The sequence below is a fragment of the Triturus cristatus genome, chromosome 11, assembly GCF_964204655.1.
Source record: "Triturus cristatus chromosome 11, aTriCri1.1, whole genome shotgun sequence".
Classification (NCBI taxonomy): domain Eukaryota; kingdom Metazoa; phylum Chordata; class Amphibia; order Caudata; family Salamandridae; genus Triturus; species Triturus cristatus.
Window position 1 is genome coordinate 417392787 of NC_140594.1, and position 12300 is coordinate 417405086.

Consider the following 12300-nt stretch of genomic DNA (forward strand, 5'->3'; position numbering starts at 1 on the left):
TTACCTTTGCGAGTCAGCCCTTGTGTTTATCTTCAACATTCCAGGGTGTTAAGACAGCAAGCTCATTCAAATTAGTATTGTGTGTATCTCCCTGCCCCTGTCTCTCTTCAACAAGAAATTGTGAATACCACAAAGCTATTTCGCCCAGCACCCCTGCATTTCTGGATGACAAGCTCTCCATCTTTGGTGGCTCTTAGCTCACCCAAAGTCAGGGCACTCACAGATTGAATAGAACCTGAATAGGTCAGACTGGAGGCAAAGAAGTGCGAAAAAGAAATAACACAGTGGCTGGCCTTCTATCTCTATGTGGAGCACCATCCCTGTATCCGTCAGGACTGCTACAACTCCACTCCAATTCCATTTAAGAAAGAGCTGAAAACTCACCTCTTTAAAGAAAAGGATGTGGCATAAGGATCAGAGCTGCCGATTTTGGAGCTGGGGAACCAGGTTCGAGTTTACAGCTCTCTCAACATCCATGAGTCCTGTGCCTACGAAATCACTTGGGGGCATATTATCAAGACAGGCGATAAAGTTATCGCCGCTTTAGTGGCAGAAAACTGCCGCTAAAACGTCCATAATGGGCTTGATAATATGCTCTATGAAATTTCAATTGAAGCTCAGGTTAGATGTCCTTCACATCTAACATGGGCTTCAATTGGAATTCCATAGAGCATATTATCAAGTCCATTATCGCCGCTTTAGCAGCAGTTTTCTGCCGTTAAAGCAGCGATAATTTTATCGCCTGTCTTGATAATATGCCCCTTGATCTCCCTGTGCCTACCAAATAAGTGTATGTGTCTTTCTGTAATGTAACTGGTACCCATGTAAAGCGCTGCAATACTTTGGCTTGAGTTTGAGCTATATAAACCTGCTAAATAAAAACACTGCACACGATGCAGTGACAGTGTAGTCTGCTCTCAGAACCCAGCAACCTCTCCAACCACTCATTGACTGTATTTCTGTCTTTGATACTGCACAGTGTATCACTGTCTTTTCCCGCTGCCCTGACGCCGTTTCCCTCCCTACCGCTTACCCGGCAGTCAGGCAGGGGGTGGGGGGGTGAGTTTGTCTAACTTATTATTTTGTGTTGCAGGCGGAGTTACAGGGCGATCCAGAGGCTGTAAGGTACAGAGGGGTACCCTCTGCACAAGCACAACAAGAGTGCAAAGGCCATATATCCCCAGGGAGGTACTCGCGTTGGACCCTGGAGGAGCGACAGTGCCCGGTTAGTCCTACGGGCGTTTGTGGACCTGAGCAACGGGGTTTACCTGGAATGCTCCGCCCCCTTCTGGGGGCGTGAGTAATGGGGTGGTCCACTGGTGGGAGGGGTTTTTGCCTCCAAATCTGGCAAACACCGATTGGCTATGGCCACGGTGTAATTTGGCACATCAGGTGGGCAGGTGGCGAGGGGCTGCCTGCCTTGGGATTGCCCGTAAAATAACCCACCATGTTGGCATATTTGTTCTGCAAATAAACCTGCAGCTATCTTCTCCACAAAAAAGATATCTTGTCTGTTTATTACTCCAGGATATTGCTGTGGGGGGGATGGGGAGTGTTGCCGATATTGGGACTATAAACTGGCACTCCTTTTACTTCCGGTTTGGGGATCAGAGGGACTGGAAGGCGCAGAGAAAGGATAGCTGTAAGGAAAGCTAGGAATAGCTCGGGTAGGCTAGCAATGAGTGCGCTTCTCTCTTCAATCCATGAGGTTAGCAGAGCCTTGTCAGCAGTTGATCGAGTGGAACATGTCTCAGAGACTGGTTCACGCTCCATGCAGTGGGGACAAGCTTCCCTTTTCATCACTTCCATGGATAAAGAACTGTGTCATCGAATGATCTTGGACATGGAAGAACCTCATCACCACTTCTCTGCACACCTTGCACATGTGGGAGCGGGGTGCATGCGCGAGCCTGCCGAAACTGTCGGCTCACGTGTTCTGAAAGCCCAATTTGATGGTGCTGAACAACCACTTGCTTTTGTTCTTCTTTTACAGCCACCCTGAAGCAGCCATGGTTGAGGAGGAATGGCTTTTTGGCATAAACCATTGCGGTTGTATGGATAGACTGGGGACTGATTTCAACACCACGAATTTAACCTTCAGTTTGGACATGTTTATATGAAAGGATGCGAGTCCTGGGAACCGATGTCATGTATCTAGAGGTCTTAGAGTGGCTACCCTACCATTTCCAGATGGGTCCACTGCACTGAAGGATGAAAATATGCATCATACGGATTTAAAGCACATCACCTTGCCTCACTTGAAGGCAAGTAAGGGTTTGCACCAGTGTCAATTTCACAATGGAATCCTACTGGTACTTCATCCTCTGCCTGCTTGTATGCCATGGGATTGGCACATAGGTAAGATGCCTAAAACACAAGTGTATTGGTTCTTTCAATTTTACCCAAGTCCTCGAGGGTTTTTTGGAAGTCTTGGTAAATGTAAAGTGAGTAATTTTGCTGTCACAGACCATCCAACTTTGCAAAATTCACCATTTGAGGAGGGGGGCATTGCCTTGGCGGGGTTGGGGCCTCGTACTCAGAACTACCTAATAGGTACTTCTGCTCTCTTCCACCACAAAACCCCATCCTCCAAAACAAAAAAGCTTGCTATGGCTGATGTGGTTATCCTGTGATGTATGCACACCATTTAATGGGCACTGTCTTTTAAAAGCCTCTGAAGATGAGCTGGAAATCCACTTTTTGCAGTAGTTTTCAGCTTGTTTTCCCTCCCACCATGTGATAACGGCTCCTCACCAGGTGACCGGGAAAAGGGAGCCGATATTGTGTGACACATGGTGGCAGTGTGTACATTGGCAGGTCTGCAGTCAACATTGACATTTTGTACCATGTGAGATCCTTGTGTGTATTTGTTGAGAAAAGCACCATCCCATCAGAGGATAAACCGTTTGACTTTTTCTTTGCATTCAAATGCATATTAATCAAAACCTCGCGCAGCACAGAGCAGCAAGCCACCTTGCTTTATTGCTAGATAGGGAAATGGCAGGAATTTGCTGTATTTACATTTTACAGCGCATTCCTGACTTTACCCTGCACTGGGGCACAATGTGCTGCCTAGCGCCAATCCAGGCACCCTTGCACCATGGTGCAAGGGTGCCTGTGTTGTAAGCAGGATTATTTTTCTGCAGGAAGAGACACCTTCCTGCACAAAAACAATCCCCTGAGGCCTTTTCCTCTGTCTGTGTGCCGCAGAATGCAGCACACATAGAAAGAGGAAAAAAAGAGGAGAAATAAAGATATTTCTCCTCGTTATGCCTCACCTGGGAAGGAGTATCATTTTGACACATTCCAAGGTCTACCAGTAATGGTAAATCTGGTAATGCACCAAAATTCATGGAAAGATACGCAGGAACACCCATGCTCCACCCAAGGAACGCCTCCCGGGCAGAGTAACAAAACGCAGAGATTCGTGCAGTGTTGAGTTACCACAGATTTTTCAAGCCACTCAGTGTCCAATTAGGGTGCACATCTAGATCCAGGGTTGACTGTGCTCCATTACCCACAGGGTTTGAATGCACATTTGCTTGACACAAGTGGAGAGAATCATGCTGGTAGAACGTTTTCTGACATATTTGAGGTCTGTGTCTAGTGGAGCGAAACATTTTAGAAGCCCTTTATTTTGTGAGGCAACACTGATGCTACACAAGAATGTGTAGTAGGGTTACAGGTGACATAGATCAACTGACACTATAGAGACCTTAATTTTTGTTGGCATTTTTAGTAAAAATGGCAGAGGAATTAGGTTTTTGGTAAACCCTGGCCCTGTTCTAAGAATGTTGTTTTAAATAGTCAAAGCTAATGTCTGGGAGAGAGACGTTGGGACTTTCATTACACCCTCCCAACAGGTATCTATAATGTGATGGGAGCAACCATTACACATATTTGCCTTATGGCAGCTCTTGTGACCTGACTGTGAATAACCTAGCAAAGGCACCATGGTCCAATCTGTAATACATTACATCTGTGTATAGAATCTTTGTATGGTATGAGCACACTTACCAACCTTCGAGTCGAGTCAGTAGAGGGGATACGTTAAATCAGGGGAGGGTACCAGACCCAGATTGGGCAAACAAGGCTGCTAGAACACATTAATCATGAGGGATGGAAATAGTAAAATTGCGCAACACATACATTTTTGACCATTCCAATACAGGGTTCCAATAAAAGCATTGTTCACCTACTTGGAGGCATTTTTAGGTCTCGCCTGACCCGGCGCATGCGCTGGTCTGGCGAGACTTATTGAGAGGGCTCCAAAAAGTGCTACCAGGCCAGAGTGTAGCATACCACCTCGGTGGGTGATGCAATTCCGTCCTTATTTAAGGATTTCCCCTGTGCTTGATTGAGAGTTTATTTGCTCGTGTTCTAGTTCTTTTAGGTTTGGTGAAACCTGTTAGACCCGCGGATAACTAGGTGTTATATGATAGTGGATATTAGCAGAAGAGTGATAAAGTGAGTGTTGAAGCAAGGGCTCGACAACAATGATTATAATGTAGAGATACATCAGAGTGTCAATGCATCAGCTGCAGAGAGCTTTACTAAATATGCAGGTCGCAGGTCTTCTCTAGAGCAGCCTAGGGGTTGGGGAGGCCTGTTCTCAGGGGAGAAAGGTCTGGAACGTGCCCCGTGGGGTGGAAGCAAAAAGCGTTTTGGATCGGCAGTGAACTTAAGTTGAAGGGGTTCAGTTTTAATCACTGCTTGAAAAGGAAACATAAAAGTGCTGGTACTCGTTTTCTCAGAATACCTGTCTTCTACTGTGATGTGCTGGTGCTCTCCTATTAAAAGTGCGGGTACTCTCCCTTTCCAATTAAAGAAGTGCATGCAGGGTTGGATTGGGATTATAAATCGCCCCGGGGACGCAAAAAAAAGTGGCCCACAGTTGCATATTGCCTTTCCGCAAAACACTGTTTCTGCAAAATTTTATAAAAAAGGGGGGGAGAGATTAAAAACAATGCACATATTAGTTTACACTGGTGAAACACGCCTGAAAACAAGTGAGGCCACTTTTGCTCAGGCCCCCGCTCAATATGCATATATGAATGGGCCGGCCCAGCGAGAGAAAGGGAGTGACACCTCTGCCACTGATAAAAGGGAGGTAATGTGTGGTAAATATTTAATTTACCTGTACTATTTTTATGCGGTAAAATACAATACGAATAACTCAGTAAAAATAAGAGGCAGAATCCGTGGTATTCGAGGGTATAATAGGGTATTTATTCCTTACAAAGGAATGATGGTTCGAACCAGGCAATCGAGTTCCGTCACCACGAAGGTTCAGGAAGGGATCAGCAATACATTATAGACAAGTAATAATATATATATGAAATGCATTACAGTAAGACAGATGCAGGAGGCGTAACAGCTGATAATACAGATAAGAATACACATACGTAATGAAAAAGGCGTAATAATAGGCGTGCATAGAGGCGTATACTAAAAACGTCATTATGATGGTGACACAAATGGGTGGATCCATAAGAGAATCCTGCAAAGTCAGCAAAAATACATAGCAGAGATGCGCGCGCAGCCGCATGACGTGTGATTGACGTGTAACTAGAGGGTGAAGGGAACTTGACATTTAGCTCTACATGAGGAGACAGAAGTCTGGGGTGTCAGGACAACCTAGTCCTAAATCATATCTAATATCTTGTGTTTAAAGAACTATATTATCTAGAAGGAAAGGTCTTCTCGGACAAATCCTATTCTATACTGACTGCTAGTGCGTGTACAAGCGTCTAAGTGTCTACATGAGATGCGAGGGGGCATGGGCCTACCATGGTAACGAGAGTCATGAATTACTTGCACGGAGACAGTAAGGCCGGGCCCTTCACTCTGCAGCTAGAGGGATGTTTACCTAAGCTATTTAGACAGGAATGCATTTCTTGAGGAACGGAGCAGATAACTTGAAGGCTGAATACAGTTATTGGCAGGCAACAGGCCGGGCTAGGCACCGTTAGCCGCGCAGGAAGTAAGACAAAGTTCATGGATACAGATGCAGGTCCAGGCTGGAGCATTTCAGAGGCAGAAGCAAGAAAAAGCTCGATGGCAGAATTCAGGGCCTACCTTGCCAGAGCTGGAAAACATGAAAAGTATACCATATAAAGACGGTGGCAAGGCATACTTAGGAACGGAATATCTGGCCCATTCATGGCAGATATGAAAGAGTACATATTAACGTTGGACACAATTGTATTTGCGTCTTCATAGCTTGAAGTGGAGGGAACATACATGTACTTGTAGCATGTACATGGAGCCGTTGGGGTCCAGATAGGGGACACAATTGACCATAAAAATTCATATTTCCTCATTCCCTCCTTGTCCCCTACGGACCCTCATGAAATATCGATCTTCAGGAATCCATCAATCTGTTCATGTAACATCATTTGCTCTTCTTTCTTCTTCCGGGATCTTGAATGAAAACTTGAACGTGGAATACACGATGTGGCACACAGGCCGCAAATCGCTGGTCCACATTGTAGACATAGGCAGCAACTGAATACTATGAGAAGGCCAATACCTAGGAAGGATAGGACCTTCCATCCCCAGGCTGACAACACGCTCCAGAACCAACCGGACCATGTCCAGGTGCCTGTATTCTGATGTATCTGGTTTGCAATCTTGTGAAGACGAGTTATGGCTTTATATACAGATGGCGCGTTTTCTGGGATGAAAACACAGCAACTTGATCCGATGACCCTACAAGCTCCGCCCCTATCTGCTAGGATGACGTCAAGGACAAGACGATTTTGGAGAACAACAATCCGCATCGCAGACTGCTCCTCTGTTAAGTTGCCTAGGGCAGAGGTAGTTTCATTCACTACTGCTTCAAGGGTTCTAGTTAATCTACGTATTAGTTTACTGTTTGAGACAACACCTATGTAAGGAAAGAGACCTTTATTGAAGTCGGTATATTGTTCCCATGCTGTTTCGGTGTAGTCAACAATCGGGGTATCTCTCTGGGGTCTATGGTGTACTAGATTGGTATTTCTATGATAATCATGAGGGGCTAGGAAAACAGGTGGCAGAAGGAATGCAATGTAACAGGTACCATCCCAATCTAGGGGTAGGCGTATATATGCGGTGTGACCACAGATGAAGTAGGAGTGACGGGAAGCTCTAAATGTAGACTTGCCTTTATCACTGAATTCGATCACAGTAGTACATTTACTATGACCCAGGTGTACTGAACCATTCTTTCTTACACATAATTCACCTTTGACTGGTAATACGGACATAGCAGGCAAGACTAGTGTAGCTTCGGATTCAACATTTAGAATCATGAGGTTAAGTGTAAAATTACCTAATCCATATACTTCATTTTCTAGGTCAGTTCCTGTTCTTTTGGGAAGTCCCTCCTTGTTAGGATAACAGTCTTTAAGCAAGACTAAGTTCAGGTTTCCCCATACCCTGTTGCTCTGGTAAACTACAGTTTTTGAATCTAAAGAATTAATCAAACTAAACCATGCTCCACAGGAACCATTGTGTGTAAACGGATATGGAAAGAGAGGCAGAACTCCTTTGTACTTCTGATAGGGAGGGAGTCGGCCACATATCCAACAATTCGTAGCGTTGCTGGTCTGATGGGAATGATGTAACATACTAATGAATGTGTTGTTGCGCAGCGCAAACCTATAGGACAACTCATGTGGAGGTAGTTCACTAAAAGAATGTTCGGCTGTAACATTGTAAGCACGCTTGAAAATAGGATAGTACATATGTAACAGTATGCTTGCAACAATGATCAGAAGACTTAGAAAAAACATAATTGATAATGTCACTATACAGTGACTACGAAGTGATTTACAGTACGCATGTTTCTTGAGCTGTTTCTGTCTATTTCTCTCTCTATTTCGGTCTAGAGGATACATGTCAGAGACAAATTCAACGATTCACCTTGGAGAGGACTTAAACAATCAAATTGTCTGACTTGCTAGACCTTAGTTTCAGTTTATAGTTCTCTTTTTCTGACTTTTCAACCAGGGGGAGTTTTGAGTCCGTCGGTGAGGGAATGCAGGGCTGAACGTTTAAATCCGATGGTAGTCCATGAAATTTCTTGATATGGCTCGAGTGCAGCCACCCTTTGCGACCCTCAATCTTCACGGCTGTCCTTGTGGTCAGTAAAACGAGTTTCGGTTGTTGCCAGCGAGGCTCCAACGGGCTCCTCCTGTCGAAGTTTCTCACAAGCACCAGATCACCTGGAACCACTTCATGAGGCTTTACCTCAGTGTTATCGGGAAAAGCTGCAGCTACCTGTGAACGACAAGATTGTAGTGCAGACATCAAAGAAGCCAGGTAATCTGTCAGCATATTACAATCAACATCAGTGATTTTACGAGGTATAGGCGTCCCCCACATATTTGGTGGCCTACCGAAGATCACCTCATACGGGGATAGCCCTGTTCGAGAATGTGCTACCATTCTCATGTAAAAGAGCGCAACTGGTAAGGCTACTATCCAGTCGACACCTTTTTCTCTACAGATTTTGGACAGTCTAATTTTCAGAGTTTGATTATGGCGTTCCACGAGACCTGCTGCCTCGGGATGTCGGACACAGTGGAATTTCCATTGATAGCCTAACAGAAGTGAAACGTGTTTCATTAGCTCGGATGAGAACGGCTTGCCATTATCTGAGTACACGATACGGGGCAAACCATACCGTGGGAAGAATTCCCGAACTAATTGTTTGGCAGTAGTCGGGGCAGTGTAATCTGAGACGGGATACGCCTCTGTCCAACGGGAAAGAGCGCATACAACTACGAGGACATATTTGAATCCTCGACATCGTTCCATCTGGATATAATCCATCTGGAGGACTTCAAAAGGGTGATCGGGAGGTTGAAATCCACCCTGCTCTACAGGTACGCCTTTACCTGGATTGAACTGACAACAAATCATACAAGTTCGGACTTTCTGTTTGGCTGCAGCTCGTAAGTGTTTGTTGAACCAAATGTGTTGAATACTGTCTAACATGGCTTTTTCTCCTAGATGTGCTGGACTATGTATTGTGTTAATGATAACTTGAACCATTGAGTCGGGGAGAAACCATATAGATTTCCCCTTCGTTATCCATCCCTGATCTGTTTGGATCCCTCCTAATTCAGTCCATTTCTTTACTTCCTCTGGTGTAGCATGTGTCTGTATGTCAATTACATCAAGAGCGGGATCCTTAACTGTCATGCAGTGTGTCGGCGTTGGAACTATTGTCTTTGTCAAGTCAGTTGCAGGAGTCTGATTCTGTGCTGTTTGCTTAGCTGTTCGGTCTGCTAGGTCGTTACCCTGGGAGATAATATCGGTGATTTTTGTATGGGCTTTGCACTTCATGATAGATATTGAAGTAGGTAGATGTATTGCATCTAATAGAGCTTGAATGAGGGGACCGTGTTGAATGTTGGCACCGTGAGAAGTTAAATAACCTCTTTCGCGCCAAAGAACGCCGAAGTCATGGACGACTCCGAATGCATAACGTGAATCTGTGTATATGTTGACTTTCTTATTTTTGGCTTGAATATAGGCTTGTGTCAGAGCGATAAGCTCTGCTGCTTGAGCTGATAATGTGTCGATACAATTTGTTTCAATGACTTCGGTGTCTGTCGTGACTGCATAAGCGGCCACTAACTTTCCTGTACTTGTTCTCATACATGAACCATCTACATAAAGTGTCAGGTCTGGATCTGGTAATGGGACATCTGTCAAGTCTTGTCTGGGTTTCGTCGTGATAGTAATGACTTCAATACAATCATGTGCCAGTGGGTCTGTTCCACTTAAGGGCAAAAGTGTGGCAGGATTTAATGTACTACAACGTCTGATTTCTATGTGTGGCTGAAACAATGTGAGTTCGTAACCAGTCAGTCGTGCTATAGTCAAGTGTTGTGTTTGTGTCCGGTTCAAGAGAACCTCTACTGCGTGTGGTACTTGCACTGTCAATTGATGTCCTAATACTATGGAATCGCTTTGTCTGATCGCTAGAGCTGTTGCTGCAACTGATTTCAGACACGCAGGAAGAGCTTGAGCTACGGGATCTAATGTGCTAGAAAAGTAAGCACATGGCTTGTGTGATCCTGCTTGTTCCTGCGTGAGTACTGACAAAGCAGTACCATCCCGTTCTGTAACAAAGAGTGTAAAAGGCTTACTGTAACATGGTGTCGCTAAAACAGGTGCTTGGCATAAAGCTTTCTTTAAGTCTTCAAAAGCTTGTGTATGTTCCTGAGTCCAAGGGAGGACAGTCGTTGTCGCTGCCTCCTGGGTTGTCAACTGAATGAGTGGTTTAGCTAGAAATGCATATTGGGGGATCCACTGCCTACAGTACGAAGTGAGGCCTATGAAGGCCCGTACCTCCTTTTGTGTCTTGGGTGGTGGCATGTTTACAATTAACTGGATACGATCAGGTGTGAGCTGTCTCCCCCATTTGGACAGCAAGTGCCCTAGGTACACAACTTGCTGGGCACAAAATTGCAGCTTTGAAGGGGACACCTTGTGCCCCTTGTCGGCTAGGAAATGTAAAACCGTCAGTGATGCTTTTTCACATTCGGGTTCGCTTCGGGCGGTGATCAGCAGATCATCGACATACTGAAGCAGTGCAGTGTTAGCAGGCATGTTGATACTGTCAAGTTGTCTTTTCAGTGCTTGGCTGTAGATGCTAGGACTTTCTGTAAATCCTTGAGGTGCGCGTGCGAATTTAAAACTTCGTCCATTTAAACTGAATCCGAACAAATATTGGCTTTCCGGATCGATTGGGACGCTGAAGAAGGCGTTCTTGAGGTCAATTACAGTAAAGAACGTTGCCTCTGAATCAATAGCTGTCAATAATGAAGAGATATCTGGGACCACGGGGTATTGTGGTACAATGCATTTGTTCAATTCGCGCAGATCAATAACTAATCGATATACTGGGGGTGCTTTTGGATCAGTTCGTTTAAGAATCGGAATAATCGGAGAATTACATATATTGGAGTCGGTTTCTACAACCACTCCTTGTGCAATGAGCTCGTCAATGATTTGCAGTAAAGCCACTACAGCATCTGGCGGTAACTTGTATTGTCGCATTCGTGGTAATACCACTCCTGTTTTGAGCGTGACTCGATATGGTGTAATGTGCATACAACCTACACCAGTGGGGCCTTGCGCCCATAAATGTGCAGGTAGATTCTGTAACCGGTGATCCATGTCTCTAGACACGTAGTGACCTTTAAAGTCACGCAAAAATAGTCGTACTCCGTCCGGAGAACAACATATTATAGCTCCTAGAGCTTTCAATGTTTTTATACCTAACAAGTTTTCTGGGCATGATTTCGTATGCAATAGATCTGTAGTCCGTGTTAATGGACCGACTGTAAATGCAAGTGGTTGCGATACTTCGTTAATAGTGGGCTTTCCTGAAAAACCAAGGGAAATATTTTGTGAGCCTGAGAGGGGTGCCCCTGGGACTTCATCGTGACTTATAGTTGTTCTGCTTGCCCCTGTGTCGAGTAGGAACTTTCTGTCTTTCCCTAATACTTGACTCTGTACATAAGGACCCTCTTGATCTACAGGGACCTCAATAAGGGGTAAGCCAACTTCCCTCTCTAGGCTATTTCATGTGTAGCGCTGATACTCTGGATAGTCATTTTGTGCATACTGGTACATCTGTTGTGTCGTGTTTTGTGTTGCAGCAATAGGCTGTGGCTGTGGTTGTGGTACGGTCTGTTGTGCAGCTTGCATAGGCTGTATATTCTGAGGTACCTGTTGTTGGATCTGATCCTGTCTAGGCGGACGTGGTCTCTCCTTGGTTTTACCCGTGGAGATATTATGTTTCAGAACTGCACAATCGTTTATATAATGACCTGGCTGTTTACAATAGTTGCATGTCCCTTTAACGGGAACCGCTGAATTACTGGACTGTGTCGCACCCTTTTTATGACCGTCAGCTGGAACAGACTGAGCGACAAGCATTTTCATTTTCGTGTCTTTCATACGTCTTGTTTCGTGTTCTTGTTCTTCTCTAATTCTATTCTGGTGATACTGTAACATTTGTAACATTTGCGAAGGAGTGTTAGCTTGCCAAGTGCTCTCAACTTTCAATACTCTGTTTTTAACCTGCGGCAGGGAATTCTCGACTAGTTTTGTCACAAAAAGGTGTGGATATGACTCACTATTTGCTTTCAGGCCGCTATTAATACCAAAACATTTTTCAAATCGGGAATAAAAATCACTAGTGTCTTCATCGGGTTTCTGTTTACAAGCTGAGATTGCTCCCCAATCTTCCTTTTTCGTAGTTAACAAACGTGGCAATACTTGCACTAATAGACC